We start from the raw sequence: 20,885 nt of genomic DNA, 5'->3' as shown, positions 1-20,885 counted from the left end.
AAAAAAAAGGAGACAGAAGTGTAAAAATTTACACTTTCTTAAAACACATTTAGAACAAAAGCCACTTTTAAATTGTGATTTTAACGGAAATTTATAGAAAAGTTGGATTTTCACTCATTCATTGCTGCACATTTTCCTCTCTACTCCCCTACTTCACTTACCAAAAAAAAAAAAAAAAATCATTCATTGCTGTATAATTTCCTCTCCTCCACATCTCCCCCAGTTCACAAAAGGACAGATATTGTATAACACCACTGTTATACAACAGGACTGGCGTGGGGGTTGGGAGATAACTAAGAAAAGAGGGGCTAAGTAATGAACACTGCATTGGAACAGATGCAGGAAAAAACTGTTTAAAAGGAATATATGATTAGGTATTATCTGTATGACAACCGTCCAGAATATGAGATACAGAGCAAAGTCACTTTGCAATGACTCTTTCCTCAGGGATCTGCAGATACCAGTCACTATGGCCAGAGGCATGCTACACAGAATGTAAGCAAGCTGTTGTCTCTCAAATATAATCTACAAATCTGCCATCACTTCCCATCGAAACAGGTGTCTTGACACTTCCAACTCCAGAAAAGTAAACAAGCGAGAACTGCAAGTAAGGGTTAAAAGAGAAGGATGGAGTCAGCAGACTCAGTGAGGAATAAAACAAATTGAAAACACAGCAGAAACAAAGTGCTACATTCGCAATCCTGGCTGCATATCATGGGAGGTCTAACAAGGGATTAATGTCAGGAAAAGAGCCTAAAATCTGTGACCCAGACAGTCAGTCGCCCTTCAGTAGTTATCCTCACCTCATCCCATCGTAAGAGAACTCCTCATTTCAGGATGGGCATCTGGCCATACATAACATTAACTACATTCCCCAGTCTCTCTTCAAGAAGGTATTATAGGTGACTAAGAACGGTCATGTGGCTACTTCCTGTCACTAATACCAGCTGAAGGACGTTGGCCATTCTTCATCCTATCTAATGCTGCCTGGAACATGAATTTGTAGCTGGAGGGCTAGCTACCATCTTGGATCACGGAGATATACCATAACCTAGAGTTGTTGTTGTTTGGTGCCGTCGAGTCATAGATGACTCATAGTGACCCTATGAACGAACAGCCTGAGCACTGTTCATACACAGAGTTTCCGGAGGCAAGCCATTTCAGAAGTGGATGCTGCTCCTGCTTCCAGGCTTGATTTAGTCGGGAAGCTCCAGCTAACACTGTCCACCATGGGTACCCATTACCACGATTGGCACATCACTGTCACAGTCTTCACCATCACAGCAACCACGAGTTACCTCTTCGGCTTGGTAGAGTTAGCCACGTCATAAATGTTGCTGCTAGGTGTTGTCAAGGAGAGTACAACTCTATGAACAACAGACTGGAACCCTGTCCTAAGCTGTGTCAACTTTAAAATCTCTGACACAACTGAGCCCACTCCAGCAGTCACTATGTCAACCCACCTGAGGGTCTTCCTGTCTTTCACCATCCATCTACCTTTCCAAGCATGTTGTCCTTCTCCAAGAAACAGTCTCTCCTAGCAATATGCCCAAAGTAAGTGAGACAAAGCTTTATCGTCTTTGCCTCCAAAAGGCACTCCTGGCTGCACCTTCTCCAAGATATAAATGGGGGTTGGGGGTGGGATTTAAATCCCTAAGCTCTGGTAGCATAATCCACAGGGAGTTGTCACGCCTCTTTGGCAGTTCAACTCCACCAGCTACTCTGAGGGAGAAGGATGGGCAATATTCTCTTATGAGATTTACAGTCTTGGAAATCAACTGTAAGTTGGTTCTGACTCAACGGCAATGAGTGAGTCTTTAAGAAAGAGCCCCTAAGGAGACTTCTTTAAAAGTGTTCAAAAGCAAAGATGTCACCTTGAGGACTAAGGAACACCAGACTCAAGCTATAATATTTTCAAATGCCCCCTACGCATGTCAAAGTCGGGCAATGAATAAGGAAGAAAGAAAAGACAAATTTGTTTTGAATCAATGTACTGGTGAAGTATATTGACTATATCACAGACTGCTAGAAGAACAAGAAGAATGATTTTTAGGAAAGAGGGTGGTAAGACTTTATCTTACCTATTTTGGAAATGTTATCAGGAAGGACCGGTCAATGAAAAAATCACATTATTTTTTGTAAAGCAGGGGATTAGTGAAGAAGAAGACCACCCTCAATGAGAAGGACTGACACAGTAGCTGCACAAATGAGCTCAAAGGAACAACTGTGATGGTAGCACAGGATTGGGAAGAATATTCTTCTGTTGAATGTAAGGTCAATTAGAACTGGAACTGACTCTGTGAAATGTAATAAAATGCAAAAACATGCAAAAGATCCTTAAACATCATGGAACATCATGAGTTAGAGATGCCGTATTGGCTATGGACTTGTCTTGGCAGACACAAAGGAGAAACGTCTCTTTTACTTCAGTCACTGTTGAAGAAGAATGTGGCATCAGGATTGGAGGAAGACTCCTCAAGAACCTGAATTATGCAGATGACACAACCTTGCCCATGAAAACTGAGGAAGGCTTGTAGTGTTTACTTCAGAAGGTCAAGAAATGCAGTCTTCAATATGGATAGCATCTCAACATCAAAAAAACCAAATATCCTCACCACAAGGTCAATTGAAAGCATCATGATACATGGAGAAAAGATTGAGGTTGTTAACAATTTCATCTTGCTTGGATCCACGATCAACACTCTTTGCACCAGCAGTCGGGAAATCCAAAGATGATTTGCTTTGGGAAAGTCGGCTATCAGAGATCTCTCCAGAGTGATAAAGAGTAGTGATGACAGTAATTCCTGAGACTATGTCTTCTCAGTTGCTTGGTATGCATGTGAGAGCTGAACAATGATTAAGAATAACAGAAGAATCATCAATGATTTTTGAGTTGTGGTGCTGGGAAAGAGTATTGAACACATCAAGGACTGCCAAGAGAACTAACAGGTCTGTCCTGGAGAAGGTGAAATGAGATGCTCCTTGGAGGCAACGATTTTCCAACTCCATCTCACATACTTTAAGCATGTTGTCAGGACAGACCAGTCCTTAAAAAAGAGGATCATGCTTGGAAGGGTAGAGGGTGAGTACAGGAGAGGAAGACCCTAGATGAGATGGACTGACACAATGACTGTTAGTAATGGGGTCAGGTGAATCAGTGGCAGTGAGGTTGGCTCAGGATAGGGTAAGACAGGGTCACTGTTGATAGGGTCATTATGAGTTGTATTTAACTAGAAAGCACATAAGAACAAAAACATGCGATTTCTATGTTCAGCTTTTTAAGGAATTGCCAAACAACTTCTACTGTGGTTGTACCATTTCATAGTCCACTGGCAGTGCATAAGAATTCCAATCTCTCTATATCTTCTCCAACAGTTATTATTTGATGTGCTGTTAAACTTTGCTACTGTTGCTAAGGGATGAGACAGTATCTTATTGTTGTTTTGATTTTTATCTCTCTGATTCCTAGTGGTTTTGAACATCTCCTCACGTTTTTCCTGGCCTTCCATATGTCCTCCTTTGTGAAAAGTCTTGACCATTTTACGACTGGATTATCAGTTTTTTCCTTGTAGAGGCCCTGTGATATTTTGTAAACTCTAGTAATGTGACCATTGTCTGAAACACCATTGTTAAATGTTTTTCCCCAATCTGTGGGCTTTCTTTTCACTTTATTGAATGTTTTTGATGAGCACAGGGATTTGCTTTTAAGAAGGCCCAATTCATTGATTTTGTCCTATCCAGGTTGTGTATTTTTTACTATGTTTGCAAACTTATTTATACCATAGGGTAGGGATTCTATATTTGTTCCCATTTTGTCTCTCATGATTTTTATGGTTTTAGGCTTTACCCTCCAGTTCTCTGATCCACTTTGAGTTGGTTTTTGTGTATGTTGTGAAGTGTGGATCCTCTTTCAGTTTTCTGCAGATAGTTAACCACCTCTGCCAGCACCATTTGTGAAATAGGCTGTCATTTCCCCACTAATGGGTTTTGTAACCTTGTCAAGTAGCAGCTGACAATAGATTGATGGGTTAGATTTCTGGATTCTCAGTTTTATTCCACTGTTCTATATATCTGTCACTGCACCAATGCCATGCTGTTTTGATTACTACTAGGTTTTGAGATCAGGAAGTGAGATGCCTCCTAATTCATTTTTATTTTTCATAAGAGTTTTGCTTATTTTCTGTGTCCTTTCTTTCCAAATTAAATTAGAAATTGCCTTTTCTATCTCCTTGAAGAATGAATCTTGTATCTGTATTGGGATTTCATTGAACCTATAGATTGCTTTTGGTGGAAGTGTCATTTTTTGCAATGATCAGTCTTTCTATCCATGAATAGGAATTCTTTTTTTAAAAAAATCAAGTCTCTTATTGTTTTTTACACTATGCAGTGTTGTTTTTTTTTTCTTATTGTGTACCCTCAAATCGGATCTGACTGGCACAGGAGGAGATTGCCCCTCCTTCAGCAGCAGAACATCTGATGGATTCAAACAGGGTGTCTTTGGGATTGCAGTGCAACTTCTTTGCCACTAGGCCACCAGAGCTCCCTTCTTATAGTAAGTCATTTTTGTAGTTGTCCTTATAAAGGTCTTTTATGTCTGGTTAGGTTTATCCCTAAGTATTTGTTGCTGTAGAGAAATCCAACTGATTTTTTTTTATGTTGACCTTATATCCTGCCACTCTACTAAATAAGTCTATTTGGTCTAACAACTTTTTGGTTGTTTCATTGGGGTTTTCTGTGTACACTATCATGTCATTTGCATATAGTGATGGCTTCACCTCTCCTTTGCCAATATGGAAGCCTCTTCCTTCTCTTGCTTTACTAACTCGGCTAGAATTTTCAATAAAATATTGAATAGGAATGGCAGCCTTGCCTGGTTCCTATATACAAGCGGACTGTCTTTTAATCAGGAAAGAGTGTTGGATTTTGTCAAAGTTTTCTTTTTATGGGAAGCTAAACTTTATACCAAATATTATATGAAAACCCTTTTTCAGGAATTCAAGGAATTACAAATTTCTAAGTTAGGATTTCTCTTGTGACAGATCACAGAAAATGAGCTGTTTGTTCCCTGCAGAATGGAGACAGCTGCGGCCCTCCTACAGAGGGAGTGTTACTACCTGTGAAATACTTCCTGAGCTAGAGCATTAGGTTGACAATAGAGAAAAATTCAGCTTCATTTACAAGGAATTTCTTTTATGATTTGCTTCCCCTGATTATCAATAAATACACAGAGAAACATGACTTGGGGTCTTCAGTCAAGAACTGCTGGCCCCCTGTTTTATGCTCTCTGTTCTATTTCATTCCTGACTGTCTGTCTCATTATTAATATTTATAAAATACTTTACCCTCGGTCTGCAACATTTTTTTCTGTATAAACTGATTGGCATATGTAGCTCTTGTTCTGTGCTTTTTTAGTGTGATGAATTACCTTGTTTTTCTTATTTTGAACCATCATTGCATTCCTATTATGAATCCCATTGTATAAGACTGCTATTATGATAACAGAAGGGTAACTGAGCAAGATAGTTATAAATGTTCAAAGGAAAGGCGGAAACAAGAAGGGGAGTGCAGAAAAAAGGGGAAGGAGAAAAATATCACAGGGATAGCAGAGGTTGGTTGATGGAGGGGAGTGAGGAATAGGAAATGTTCCAGAGGGACTTGAAAATATGGAGTAATAATAGGCACAGATCAATGGCAATTATATAAAAGTAATGTATATGAATGATGATATAAAACAAAAGGTACATGAATGAAAAATAACATATGAATGACTGTATAATACACAAAACACATGTATAAAACAATGTATATAAAAGACAGTGAGTAAGGATGACAAAAATGAATTGATGCCTTTGAGCTGTGGTGTTAGAGAAGAGCACTGAACATCCCATAGACGGCCAAGAGAACAGACAGATATGTCTTGAAGAGGGTACAGCAGGAGTGCTCTTTGGAGGCAAGAATGATGAGGCTTTGCCTCATATATTTGGTGCTTATTGCTAGGAGGGGCTATTCTTTGGAGAAGGACATGATGCCAGAAGGGTGGAGGGTCAGCAAAGGAGAGGAAGACCCTAGACCAGGTGGACTAACATAGTGACTGCTGCAATGGAATCTTGTATATGAGTTAGTGTGAGGACAGCACAGGATAGAAAAGAGCTCAGATCTTTTGTTCACAGGGTCACTACGAGTGGTACTCGACTTGAAAACACCTAACAACAACCAACAACAACAATAATAATATATGAATGATTATATGCAAACCAATAAAAAGGAGACGAAAACATGAAAAGAAAACTCCTGTGATTGTATTATAATGAAAATATTTTATCTTGTTTTTAAGGATATCTGTAATTTATCAACACAGAAAAAAGGCTAAAAGATGGTAACATAACAAACATGCTAACAGTGGCTATCTCTAGATAGTGAGATTATGGATGATAAATACTTTTTCATACTCATTTATATTTTATAAAATATACAAAATCTACAATAAACAGGTAGTTTTTGTTAAAAAATATCACATAATAATAATAATAGCAACTATCTTTTGTGGCATGCCTGTTAACTTCAAGCCCACATATAATAATACCTTATTCAACAGCAATCTCTTTTATAAAGGAGAAAACTAAGGATTGGAGGTAATGGAATTTCTCTAAAGTTAGTAAGAGACAAACTCAGGATTTGCCTCCAATCTGTCTCTAAAGCCCACACTCCTGTTATATAGCAAGCATTGAATGTACCATGGACTGCCAAGAAAACAAACAGATTCATCGTAGAGAGGATTAAATCAGGCTGCTCCTTGGAGGTAAGGATTCTGGGGCTTCGTCTGACATACTTTGGACATGTTATAAGGAGAGACAGGTCTTTAGAGAGGGACATCATGCTGGGTAGAGTAGGGGGACAGCGCAGGAGGGGAAGACCCTCTATGAGGTGGATTGATTCAGTGACTGGGGTACTCAGGATGGGTGTGTCGGGGGCAATGAGATTGGCACAGGACAGAGCAGGGTTTAGGGCTATTGTACATAGGGTCGCTATGAGTTGCAAATGACTCGACGGCACTTAACAACAACAACATTTATATTTACATAAATATTTGAGTAATAGTGTCAACGGGTCTTCCCTGTCTGCATACAGGTATTATTCTAACACTCATAACATTGTATTTCAGGATAGAACTTGAAATTGACTTTTTGACTATGAATGTAATACCATTCTTCTGTTTTTCATCCCCAACATAGTATACCAAATGATTATCTGATTCAAAGCTGGTTCAATCTCATCTCATTGATGCCTACCTAGTATGTCAACGTTCAAGCATCCCTTTTCATTTTTAACAATTTCCAGTTTTCCAACATTCAAGGTACGTACATCCCATGATCTGATTATTAAATGATTTTTTTAATTGTTTTTTCTCATTTCAACTGACTTCCAATGTGGGCTCTACCACTACACTACTATAACTATACTCATGCCTCTAGTGCTCATAGGTTTTTCAAAGGCCTGTTATTTAAGAAGTAGATGGCCTATCTTATTTCCTATTCTGTCTTTATCAGGGAGCTCCACCAAAACCTGTCCACTATGGGTAACCTTATGGCATTTGACACACCAATGGTATAGCTTCCAGTATCACAGCAATCCCAAGTTATCTCTGTATAGCAAATTGACAGACAAGTGCTGTACCACTTAGAACAATGTTCCCCCCAAATACAGTTAACGCTGCACATAGCTGATAGTTAAATAAATAAAAATGACCAATCAGCTTACATTTGATTGTTAATAAAATAAAAAATAATAGTTTACACCTAATTTTCAATTAAATCAAAACCACTGCCCTCCAGATTCCAACTGCTTCACACAGGAGGTGGCTTGAAACTGGAGACTCTTAGGGAGCATGTATCCGACTTTTAAATACAAAGGCCCACCCACCAGGTCCTGACTGATTTAAATAAGAGGCTTCCAGCCCACAGACGATTGTTAATTAAATCAAAATGCTCAATCAGGTTACATTTGATTATTAATAAAGCAATCTATATGCTTTATATCTGTATGCTGAGCAGATTATTCGGGAAACTGGACTCTATGAAGAAAGTTTGGCATCAGGATTGGAGGGAGACTCATCAATAACCTGTGTTATGCAGATGACGTAAACTTGCTTGCTGAAAGTGAGAAGGACCCAAAGCACTTGTTGCATAAGATCAAGGAATGCAGCCCTTAGTATGGAGGGGATCTCAATGTCAAGAAAACAAAAGATTTTTACCACTGGACCCATAGGCAACATCCTGCTAGACAGGGAGGAGACCGATACTGTCAAAAGCTTCATCTTACATGGATCCATAATTAACACCCTTGGTAACAGCAGTCAGGAAATAAGGAGAAGCATTGCACTGGGAAAATCTGCACTTAGGGACCTTTCCAAATTAGTGAGGAGTAATAATGTCAGTTTGAGGACTAAGGTGCATCTGATTTAGGCCATATTCTTTCCAATCACTTGCTAATGCATCTGAGAACTGGACAGTGCATAGGGATGACTGAAGAATTATTGATGACTTTGAGCTGTGTAGAGAAGAGCACTGAACATTCCACGAATGGCCAAAAGAACAAATAGATATGTCTTGGTGAGGGGGCAGCCAGAGTGCTCTTTGAAGGTGAAAATGATGAGGCTTCGACTCACATACTTTGGGCATGTTGCTAGGAGGGGATACTACTTGGAAAGGGACATAATGCTAGGAAGGGTAGAGGATCAACAAAGGAGATGAAGACCGTTGACCAGGTAGATTGACACAGTGACTGCTACAATGGTCTCCAGTGTGTCAGGAAGTGTGAAGATGACATAGGGTATGACAGGGTTCAGACCTTTTGTTCATAGTGTTGCTATGAGTCATACTCAACTTGATGACACCTAACAACAACAAAATATAAATATTACATGTCCTGCTATTTTTTTAGGTGCCATCAAGTCAACTCCAATTCACAGTGATCACAGCACAACACAACAAAATCCTGTTCGGTTCTGTGGCATCCCCACAATCTAAGCTGTACTTAAGGCCGTTGCTGTAGTTACTGTATTCCTAAATGCCTTATGGTCTGGTGGTTTCTCAGACACCACAATATATGGCCCACAGTTTCCTTTTGTTTGTCTTAGTGCAGTCTCATATTATAAATTACTTGAGCAAAAGCTTTACCTAATTTTCTGCTGTGTACAGGCCTGAGCTCACACCACTGATGAATACAAAGCCACCACTAACAGTGGTTTTCCATGAAGCACTGTCACTTCGATGGCTATTTCTCATCAGCAGGGGCAAGGAAGGAAAGCTGGGTTTAAAACAGAAGAACAGCAGACAAGCCACCAAACTAAGAATGAAACTTAATTCTACCTCCAAGTCTACTGTCCTTTCCTCTATAAATCAAAGAGCCTAACTAAAGCCAAACCACTTAAGGGTTCTATATCCTTCTAAGGAAGTGTGATGTTTAATGATTTGTGTCAACCCGGTTAGGCTATGAATCTCAATGGTTTAGCAGACACATGGCTGATTGTGTGTCCAAAATGTAATATAACGTAGTCATCCTCCACTTTGTGATCTGATGTGAGCAGCCAATCCATTGGAATCAGCTGAAAGGCAGTTTCCTTGGAGGTGTAACCTATATTCAGTAACAGTATTTTTGCATGTTCTAGCAAAGTTTGTTCTCTCTTCGTCCCTGGGAACTCTGTAGATTTTGGATTCACCAACTCTTAGCCTGACACCTGACTCATGGTTCTGGGACTTGCCAGCCTTCACAGCTGCATGAGTCATTTCCTTGAAATATATTTATGTAGGCCAGCTGGGTGCACAATCTCAGGAAGGAGGGCGAGCTCTAGGCATCTTAGCTGCATTGCTCTGGCCTCCTGGCTGGGGGTACAGACAGGGAAAGTAGACAAGGATGACCTGGAGGTGTTCAGTAAAGGTTCCTCATTGACGGACAGGAATCCCTTTAGTCTTATGAGGCCAACACCAATGATAAACAAAAGCAAATCTGAAGATGAGCAAGACTGGAAGTACCTCTTCGTTACAGGTGATGAACCTGAAAGCCATGCTACTACACCTAAAACTTTCATCACTTACAGGATTATTACCAACATATCTTGTAATCCAGCACATCCCACTATGATGAATTCTTCCCCTGAAGTTTACTGAAAGGAATGGTGGGACCCTTCAATGACAACTTCACTGAAATGCAGAAGAAGCTGTTGCTTCTCACAAGAATCCAGAATCTGGATTGTTCCACAAAATAGGGTAGACGGACAGAGCTGTTGCAGCCTTGATGAGAGGAGTGAAGATGCACCCAGGAGTTCATGAATATGATAACTTTATTGAGACATTTAGTCAGAAAACAAATTCAATAGATCAAATATCTCAGGGAATTCACAAGGAAGAAAGGGATTCTTTTTATTGAATGAAAGAATCTGTCTCAATTCATATTTTGTGGTCAGCATGAGAAGGAGATCTGGTTGATAGCCTCAGAGGTGTTGCCAGCTGCATTGACAAATGCTGTAAAGCACATGATATGTTTACAGAAGAAACTAGAAAACCTGAAGAAAAAGTGGAATGTGCTTGAGAGCAGACTGTGAAAGATGGAAATAAAATATGCAAAATGATATCAAGTCAGCATTTACAGATATGGCCGAGGAAAATACCAGCTATTATGAACAGTGTCTTGCAACATGGGAATTCTTCCTTATATCACAGACTGACTTCTATTTGGAAGAAAACTGAAGATAATGCTTAATCTCAAGGACTTTTGTGTGATCTCTGAGAAACAGCATCTAGCAAATAAAGTTATTCTTTCTGGATAAGTCGTAAAATGTTTTCCAATATCTTGAAAACTCAAGTATTCCATGTCAATGACATGAATTTCAGTGTATGTGTGTGTGTATTTACCTTCATTTTAACTTTCTTCTTAAATTTATATGCCAATAATTGTATATGGAAATAGTTTCCCTTAAATATTTGTCTGTGGCATGCCATGTAAGAATTCTGTAAAGGAACTCTTTTAATAAAAATGCTTAATAAGAAAAAGAAATACACACACATAAATACACACTTTTCTGTGTGTGTGTGCTCCTCCAGATAACCCGGCCTAAGAAAAGACGTGAATAAGACTCTCTCTCATCCCTAAATGTGTTTTAGAGACTAATATGAGACTAAATATTTGAGAAGCTTATACTGTAGAAGCTTTGGCAAGTCACGCAACAGGAGACATTATCTTACCTAGCATTATTAGGATCAAATGTCCAAATTAAAAGTGTCATGGCTGAGACAATGCATTAGCCTGGAGGTGGGGTGTTAGACAGGAAGGAAGGGATTAATGAACAGAATGTGTTATCTTACCATACTTGGTCTGAAATCAGTTTGGAAGTGTTGGATTTCAATTGTGCCAACTGGATCTTGCAAACTCAATGCCAACAATCATCCTGAAGCCATACCACATGGTATATCTACAGTTTTTGCTATAAGTAAGGTCAATGGAGAAGCTGGGAAGAGAAAATATAAAAGCAAGAAGTATGAAGATAAAAGCCTAACAAAAGAGAGGAAGCCTATGTTCATGAAAGTCTGTAACCTATTGACCTTCACCAATGCAAGTATGTATCTGATGCTGAGAAGTAGGCTCAACACAGCTTTTCAGTGAGGCCCAAGCAAAAGTTTTCAATCTAAGTTCTCCATTTGATTTAGAGACTCCATGCCCTCCGGTCACTGGAGGAATGTAAAAGCACTCATTCTTCAGGCCTAGGCCCCTGGCTCCTCAGTCCAGTCCAATCTTGCGACCCATTTGATAGGGGAATGTGCAGCTGCTGATCCCACTCCTGTCTAAGCACCTTTCACTTCTCTTTTGTTTTCTGGAATGTGTGCCTTGCTCAGTGATTCATGCCTAGGACCAACATAAAGGGCCTCCAGGAAATGATAAGAAAGGTAGAGGTTCATTTGTCAGAAAGGCAAAGAAATGTCAACTCTGAAACTTCTGGAGCCTCCTCTAATGTTCAAGAACAGCTACAGTCAGCTGCACAAAAATGTTACTCACTCCTTATCCATGCCAGGAAAGAGTAAAAAAACAGAGGCAAAGTTTCCTCAGTCAAGACAATTCGCCACTTCCATCACAGTCTAGGGCTCAGAAAGCCTACCTTTCCAACCAACCTGAGAGTATTAGAAGTGGTAAGACTCAGTAGGTGGAGCCCTGAATAATGCCACTGCTATAAAACCAGGCTGACATGGAGGGTTAGGGGGAAGGAAAGAGGGGATAAATAATGAAAACAGCATTGGAACAGATGAAGAAAAGAACTGTTTAAAAGGAATACATGATAAGGCATTATTTGTATGACAATAGTCCAGAAAAAGAGATGCACAGCAAACTGGACTGGGGGAGGTGGGGAAGATTATGCAACAATGAATAATTTTTTTAAAGTGAACTTGAGGGGTAGGGAGGAAAATGTGCAATAGTGAATACAACTTTTCTGCAAACTTTCCTTAAGATCACAATTAAAAAAAAAAAAAGAATCCCAGTGTCAAGGTCACATGTTCTAATAAATCAACTCTTGAGACAATGGACTGTGCTCATGGAGAAATAATATCAAATCCATGAGTCCCCATCCTGACAACTGCAGTGTCTATCTTGCTTTTTAGAAGGAGAAATCACCACCATGCTGGAAAGGGACTTAAGGTGAGCTAAACCTCAGGTCCATCTAAAGCCTCTACAATACAACCAACATCCAGAACCACAATTACAGCTAGGAGAGAATCAAGGCTGTTACTGCAAGAGAACAAGTATCCTCCCATCTCACATTCCTGTCTAGGAATACACGAATTGCTTTGGTCCTAGAAAAGGTGAACAATCATCTGTATTGGCAAAACAAAGAGAAAGGAAACACAGAGATTAATAGATGATACTATAAAAGAAAACAGAAGGCTCTGGTGGTGTATGTAGTCCAGAGTTGCACTGCTGACCCAAGCTGAGCCTCCCTAGCAGTCTGAACCCACCAGTGGCTTCACAGGAGAGAGACAGGCAATCTCCTCTGACGCAGTTCACAGCTTCACCTCTCTCATTCTGCCCACTCTATTCTCCTTCATTCCGACTGCAAGTTTACACCTGTACCCATCATCACTACTAGCATTTAATGAGCACTTACATGTCAGACAATAAGCAAAGCATTTACATGCATTATTTCATAGAAACCTCTTGAGATAGGTACTGCAGTGTTTTTGTTTGTTTTTTTAAAATAAATTTTTATTTTAATCGTGATTTTAACAAGAGTTTACAGAAAAGTTAGATTTTCATTCATTCACTGTTGTACATTTTACCCCCTCTCCCTCCCTTCTGCCTCCCCAAGGTGACCTTTTTTTAATACTAGTTTACTTACAAAATTCAAATACATTGTTTTTGAGAACATAATCTTCCAATTTCCCTCACAGCTCCATGATTAATCCCCCTCTCCCTGCACATCCTCATCTCTGTGCTTCTACTCTTCCCCCTCTCCCATGGATTCTTATACTCATTCTACAATAATGGTTTTACATACTATTTGTCCTTGTGGGACTGAGTTAGTTCACTCAGCATAATTCTCTCCAGTGCTTTCCAAGTTAGGGAATAATTTACACTGATTTCATCTCTATTAATTGCTATGGCTGAGAGAACTGAAGAGATTCTCCTAAGTTATGGAACCAGAACCAGCAAATGGTAAAGCTGGGCCAAGTGGCTTCAACTCTTGTGCTCTCAATGACCTTATTCTAGTCCATCTGCTCATCTTGTCTGAGCACCTACTGTGGTAGACGCTACAAAGAGCAGATGTACATAGGAAGGAGTTCTTGTTTGACCTGAGGGGCTCAGAGAATGAGGTCACAGTACATGCAGCTACTGTCTGAGCTGTGAAAACAAGGACAGGGCTTGAGCCAGGGGTAGGAATGAGGAGAAGTTTATCCTCAGTAAAGGGAATAACATGATTCCGAGGCAAAAGGGGTAAATAAGATAAAGAAAATTGTGAAACTTATATAAAATGTGAACAGTCCCATGAAGCTACAGAACATTCACTGACGAAGAGTAGAGGGAGCTGGAGAGAAGGGCTGGCTCTGGACTACAAAGGATAAAGATACAATGAGGAGCAAAGAGTCTACTCTGGAGCCACAGGCAGTTTCTAAGCAGGAGAATGATGTAGTCAGACTTGTGTTACAGTACAACAACCTGGCTTGTAAAGTGACACATTCACTGACAAAGTAACAGACTGGAAGAGAAGATTTAATAAGGAACACCTGACAACTGTCCAGAAGAGTAAAGGATCAACTAAGGTACTGAAGACCGAAGAACAGGAAATTAGACGGACTAACTAGTGACACACAGAGGAAGAAGATATAGTCAGTAACATCCTATCACCCATGTGCTCCAGCTGGGTCCCTGTGTGCCGTGAATCATACAGAGAAGGTGAGTACTGAGACTTTTCGTGGTTCCACCACTCCCTGCTCCCTTCTTCTGGGCCAACATCAACTTACCACTCTTCCCTTCCGAAAGGGATTAAAGTGTCTGCCCCCTAGCAGCTAGGAATGTGGTCCCATTACTGCCTCCCACTGGGAGCCTCCAACCTGTACCAGCTGCTGCTCCATAGTTCTGGCACGCTGAGACCTGACACTATTTGCTGAAGCAGCGCAGTCCTGCATTCATCTGCGACCAACTGGAAAGCCCTACTTACCAGTGCGCTACAGTTTACAGTGTCAACCCAGGGCATGCAGCAAGGAACTGAGGGTACAGCCAGGCCCAAGGATGAAGTCAGAGGGGACACGGCTGGTACATGAGCTTCCTCAGCTCAGCTAATGTCTTGTACTATAGGCCTTCACATCTCAGACAGGCACCTGGGCCTTAAGCACAATGTTCAGACAGGCTGATTACAGGGAATATAATTCTCAAGTCTCATTTCAAACTCGGGCTATCTCATCTATCTCAAGAATAAGTGGGGAGACCAGTAAAATCGAATGCCTATGTGTGACTCAGCACATATATTTTGAAAACTAATCAAAGTATCAGCCTTTTTCCCATGTCACGCTGCTTCCTTCCTATAAGATTCAACAGCCTGAGGCATGGGTTTCGTCTGTCTTAATGTCCTATTAGGTTAGAGGGGAAAAGGTGACATGATAGAGAAATGGTACACACATGTAGACACACATATACATACTTATACCAACTAAAAATAGCTGACCTCTCCAGGTCACAAACAAATGATCACTCCTGAAAATAGTCCCTTCGGTTGGTCTAAGATGCCCGGGGAACTTCACATTTATCGCCACTTGGATGCTACATCACTTTCCCATCTCTTTTATGCTGCTGAGTCCAGCTTTTCTTATAGACAAGCTTCATGAGATTAAAACAGAAAAGTAAATGCCACGGCTGGCCAAACCTCCCAGTGTGGGTCTGCAGGATACCTAGCTACCACAAACATCCTAAAATAAGCCTACTTCAAAAGAAATCATTGTGGACACCTGCAGTCAGGGCCATCTTGTGCAAATTAACACCAGAGAGCTCAGCTGGGGCTCCAGCCCTGAGTTCTCCACACAGAGATGTCACCAGCAGGAAACTGAGAGCCAAAGGCAGAGCCTTCATGTAGCCGCTTACCTTATTAAAGCATGGCTCGTACATACCACTTAGCGGGGAATTGTCCCCTTAGCATCTCCGATGGAATGAGAACTGCCAGATTCCTGGCATGCCTGGGAGGCTCCTGGTCACGTGCCAGACGAAAATAATAATAAAGAAGAGATAGGTGCCAGACAAAAATAATAATAAAGAAGAGATAGCCAGGCGCTGGCTGAAAATCGCCTGTGACTTCATCCATAGCCACTGGTTGAGAGTCAGCGCCCAGAGCCATCAGGGGCTTTAAGCTCGTTGCCCACTGCTGTGGTGTGGACAGCTGAAACCCAGGCCCCAACAGGCCCCTGGGGGGGGGGGGGAGAAACCCAGACTCTACTTCATGCTCTGCTGGAGAAGGAGGGGCAGTCTCCTGTACCAGTCAGATCCAATTTGATGGTACATACACACACACACACACACACACACAAACACTTTTTCTTCTTCTTTTTTAAAAAAAGACTACTTCAGCCGTCACGGCCCTCTGCCCGGGGCGGGCTGCCCTCGGCCCCCGACTTGAGGCGAACCATCGCGGCCCTCAGGAGCAAGAAGGCAAGCAGCTGTAACCCAAGACCACCAGTAAGGTGATAAAGCGTCCTCCCTTCCCCTCTTTACATCTACGCCCCTGTTCAGCATGAAGAAGCCAGAGAGTCGGCATCCAATTCCCAAATCAATAAGACAACTGGTTTAATTACTATTGGAAAATGCTGTCATTCCTCTGTAGCATCTGGTCCCCACTGGACCCTCATCATTTCCTTCACCTGCTCCCCCCGCCGACCAAACTGTGCAGCTCTGCAACTGCATCCTGGACCATCCTCACCCTTCTGCCCCCGACCCTCACCTCCTTGTACCCCCAATATGTTTTTCCCAATTAAAAAAAATATTTAAAAAAAATAATAATACAATAAAAATAAAAAAAATTTAAAAAAGAAAAAAAAAAAAGAAGAGATAGCACGTCAGAGCCATGATCAGTTGACGGCAGGGGGGGGATGGGGGGATGGCAATTTTCTGGCAACAAAAAGCAATTCTTTCTTGTGGTACTGCCATTGGAAAGGCTCTCCAAGACTGGGTCTCATTTCCTCAAGCTCTGCCACAGCACTCCCTGAGCAGGAAAAGCAGGTGATAGTTTCCAAAATGGTACAATAACTCCTGTCCTATATGCTTTTCTCCCATGTGACCATGACATCTATGTCCTGCGCGTGCCTGAGTCTGGATGGATGACAGAACAAAGTGCCATAAAATGAGTACCTTCTAAGAACAGAAATTTCTTTTCTTGGCGTTCTGGAGGCAAAGAATTTGCAATCAGGGTCTCAGCAGGTCTCTGGAGGAAGGTCTCTGCCTCTCTCTAACTTCTAGTGACTCTCAGTACTTACTACCCTTGGTTTATAGCCTCACTTCTACAATCTTTGCTTCTGTTGCTACGTAGATTTTTATCTCTATATCTGTGTCATCTTTCTTTGGAAGAATACAACATAGACTAGATTAGAACCCACTCAACTCATTAATTGCTAACACTTTTAAAGACTTTAAAGATAAAGTCACACACGTACACAGGTACCAAGATAAGGACTTTTAGCATGGCGAATAAAATGACTGTCACCCATTTTAAGGCAGAGAATGAAACGGAGGTGATGCTGCATGACTTCTAAGCTGGAGCAGAAAAGATAATATAGACTTCACTTTGTTCAAGGAAACTTTTGAGCTTGAAGCCTTGAGCACCCAGAGAAGGTCAGGAGCCCAAGACGGCTGTGTGGCAGCCAGCCATGTGGGAGTGGCGAGGTGGCTACACACAGATTACTTGTCAGTGGTGCAGCCCAGCCATCAGGCGTGTTTGTGAGCAAGGCTTCAGACAGTTCTCACCTTCATTTGCAGCTACCCTAAGCACCTGAGGTCATAAACACAGAGAAAAAGACATGCCATCCCCAGTATGCTCTTCTTATCTTTAACCCACAGATTCTGTGAGCATAATAAACTGGTTCTTGTTTGAGGTGGCTTATCCCAGAGCAATACTAATGGAACCAGCAGGTGATATACTTGTAAACCTAGCCTCACATCTACTACTGCCAGAGAACCAGCTGTTTTTGAGAATGTCCCTTGAAAAGGAAAAGTTTACCTTTTGCTAAATCCTTATTTGACCTCTGGTGGTCTAGTGGTAAGAAGCTGCACTACAATTCCAAAGGCAGGTGGTTTGAATCCACTAGCTACTCTGTGAAGAAGGATGGGCAGGCAATCTCCTCCCGTGTAATTTACTGCCTCTGAAAACCTGTGGTAGAGTCAGCTAACCAGTGGTAGGGTCAGCTATGGGTCGGTTCTGACTCAAGAGCACACAACAAGCCCTTATTTTCTACCAGGATTTACGATAAGGGCCCAATTCCAATTAATTCTGATCTCAAGGCTCTGTGTAGACCTCTGGGAGAGTTAGGGCAGGTCTGTCTACTTCTCTTTTGGTAAGTGCTGAGGACTGCTGACTCAGGCTGCTATAGCCAGGAAGCTGGTATCTCCAGTGAAGGCTATACTCACAGAGGGAGCTCTTGTACCCTAATCTGTAGGGGGTGCACTGCTAACTCAGAGGCCGCATCTCTCTTGTGATTTGAAGACAGGCAATCTCTTCCTGTGAAACTTACAGTCTCAAAAACTCACTAGAGGGTCTGGTCAGTTATGAGTTGGTGCCAACTCAACAGCAATGAGTGAGTGACATTCATAGTCAACATACTACAGATAGGACTCACTGGAGTATGCCAGAACCTCTTCTACCCAAATACAGTCAGCTGATTGTGAAAGGAAGTCCTTGCAGTAGAGTCTGACCCCATAAGAAACAGGCTCCTGGTGCCTCTCATAGCTTAGGCTTCTGAAATCAATAGGACAGACCTCCCAGGGAGGCAGGACACTTCTGTCTGCTCCCTATTCTAGTCAATGCTGAGGACAATTGACTGAAGCCACTGTGTACCAGGATGCAGGCAGCCTGAGTGAAGGTTAAACCACAGCCAGCATACTTTCAGGCCAGGGACGGTGGTGCTCTGACAGCAACAAAGCAGACCTCGCTAAGAATTTAACCACAGCGTCACACACTCTTCCCACCCTTCCCCTCCAGCAACTGTTAGTTACCAGGCAGTTGTAAACAGCTATATAAAGTGAAACCAGTTCCCATAAACAACACTCCATTCGCTGCCTATACCGTATACAGCTCCCAGGCCCATAACATGCGGAGAGAGTGAATCAGTGACCCAAAATATCTCACCTAAAAAAAAAGGCCTGGAATAGATAGCTTCATTCTATCAAACACTGAGAGAATAAGTGAGATCAGAACTCTGTCAATTCTTCAAAAACAGGAATATTCTCAAATTCATTCTATGAAACAAATGTAATCTTGATACCAAAATGAGACAAATGTATCGCAAGAAAAGAAAACGACTGGTCAATACCTTTAAGGCACATATAAAAGATATAAGATATAAAAATTGGAATTGTAGTGTAGCTTCTTACCACTAGACCACCAGAGGTCAAGTAAGGACTTAGCAAAAGGTAAACTCTTCCTTTTCAAGGGATATTCTCAAAAACAGCTGGTTCTCTGGCAGTAGCAGATGTGAGGCTAGGTTTACAAGTATATCACCTGCTGGTTCCATTAGTATTCTTCTGATATAAGATATAAAAGATAAAAGATATAAGATATAAGATCAAAGATATAAGATATAAGATAATCTTCAACAATATATTAGCAAACAAAATCTAATAACCTATTTAAAGAGTCATGTACCATGATCAGGTACATTTATTCAAGGAATGCAGGAATGATTCAACACTGGAGAATTAATCAATGTAATACACCATATCAACAAAATACAGAATCACATGATCATCTTTATGGGCAAAGAAACATTATTTTTTTAAATCCAAGAACCTTTCTGGATAAAAATCCTAAAGATGAGGGGCATAGAAGAGAAATTCCTCAGGGTGTTTCAGGACATATATGAAAAGCCAACAGTCATTATTACAATGAATGGAGACAGACTAAGAGCTTTCTCCTTGGAATTAGGAATAAGAATATGGTCCCTACATAGACCACATCTATTCAATACCGTTAGATGTCCTAACCAGAGAAAAAGGATAAGAAAAAGAAACAAAAGCTATGCAGATTAGAAAAGTAAAATTACCTCTTTTCACAGATGAGATGATTCTATATACCAAAAGAAAAACAAACAAAAAAACCAAACACAAAGCCCCCCAAAAAACCCCCTTCAAACTGTCCACAAGAAAACAAGGTCAACAAATGAAATTCAGCTGGGTTTCTACTTAATAGCAATCAAAAGGGAAATAATTTCATTTGCAATAGCAACTAAAAGTAAAATATGAAGGAATACATCTAACCAGGGATATGAAGAATTAACACAATGAAAACTAAAAATGAAAAGTGTTTCATGTTCATGAATGGAAGACATAATATTGTTATGATACCAATACTACCTTAGTGTTAGGATTTTAAAGAATTACTTTAACGGTGTGAACCTTGGATGTTCTGGAACTTCTCCCTGCTCCTCAGCAGCACCGACCCACCCACTCTTGCCTGCCTGCTTCCGCCTCGGACCATGTGACCACACGAGGCACTTCACCCCAGTCCCCAATGAGCAACGTTGGGTTTATGTCTTTACTTGATGAAAACTAGCTGTTGTGCAGCTGTACCTGTCGTAGGGAAACACAGTCTGCACACAAAATTATTCCAGCCTTGGCAGCCAAGACTTTTTCATATCAGAGAACCAAGAACTCTTTTTTTTTCCCCTTCAACTTGTTCTACTTGCCATACAGAGGTAACTCGTGGTTGCTGTGATGCTGAACACTCTGACGCTGATGTGTCAAATGCGATAATGGTTACCCATGGTGAACAGTATTTGTTGGAGCTCCCTGATTAAAACAAGCTTGGAAGCAGGAGTGGGATCCACTTCCGAAAATATCTTGCCTCTGGAAACCCTATGAATCTGGAGAAACTATGAAAGTCATATAAGTGTTCAGGTCTTTCTTCCATAGGGTTGCTATGAGTTGCCTACAACTTGACAGCAATTAACAACAACAACTTGTTTAATCTCCAAAATAATTACTTCTTTTAAAAACACCAGTGATTTTAATTGAACTTTCAGAAAAGTTGGATTTTTAAAAGGAATATGATTAGGCATTCCTTCCATCTTCTTTTAATACTTCCTGGATCATTTAATATTCTGCCCAAAGCATCCTTGATTACAGCAACTCTAGGTTTGAATCTGTTCTTC

At 41.0% G+C, this 20,885-nt stretch overlaps 1 protein-coding gene across 1 annotated transcript in view; it reads right to left on the bottom strand.

Moving 5' to 3' along the window:
• The window catches only part of MAP3K9 (mitogen-activated protein kinase kinase kinase 9), a 135,453-nt gene that overhangs the window by 57,420 nt on the left and 57,148 nt on the right, over nucleotides 1-20,885 (bottom strand). The window lies entirely within an intron of this gene.

The sequence above is a fragment of the Elephantulus edwardii genome, unplaced genomic scaffold, assembly GCF_000299155.1.
Source record: "Elephantulus edwardii isolate Elephantulus edwardi_28Jun2011 unplaced genomic scaffold, EleEdw1.0 scaffold00037, whole genome shotgun sequence".
Lineage (NCBI taxonomy): Eukaryota > Metazoa > Chordata > Mammalia > Macroscelidea > Macroscelididae > Elephantulus > Elephantulus edwardii.
This window is presented reverse-complemented; position numbering and strand designations above follow the sequence as displayed.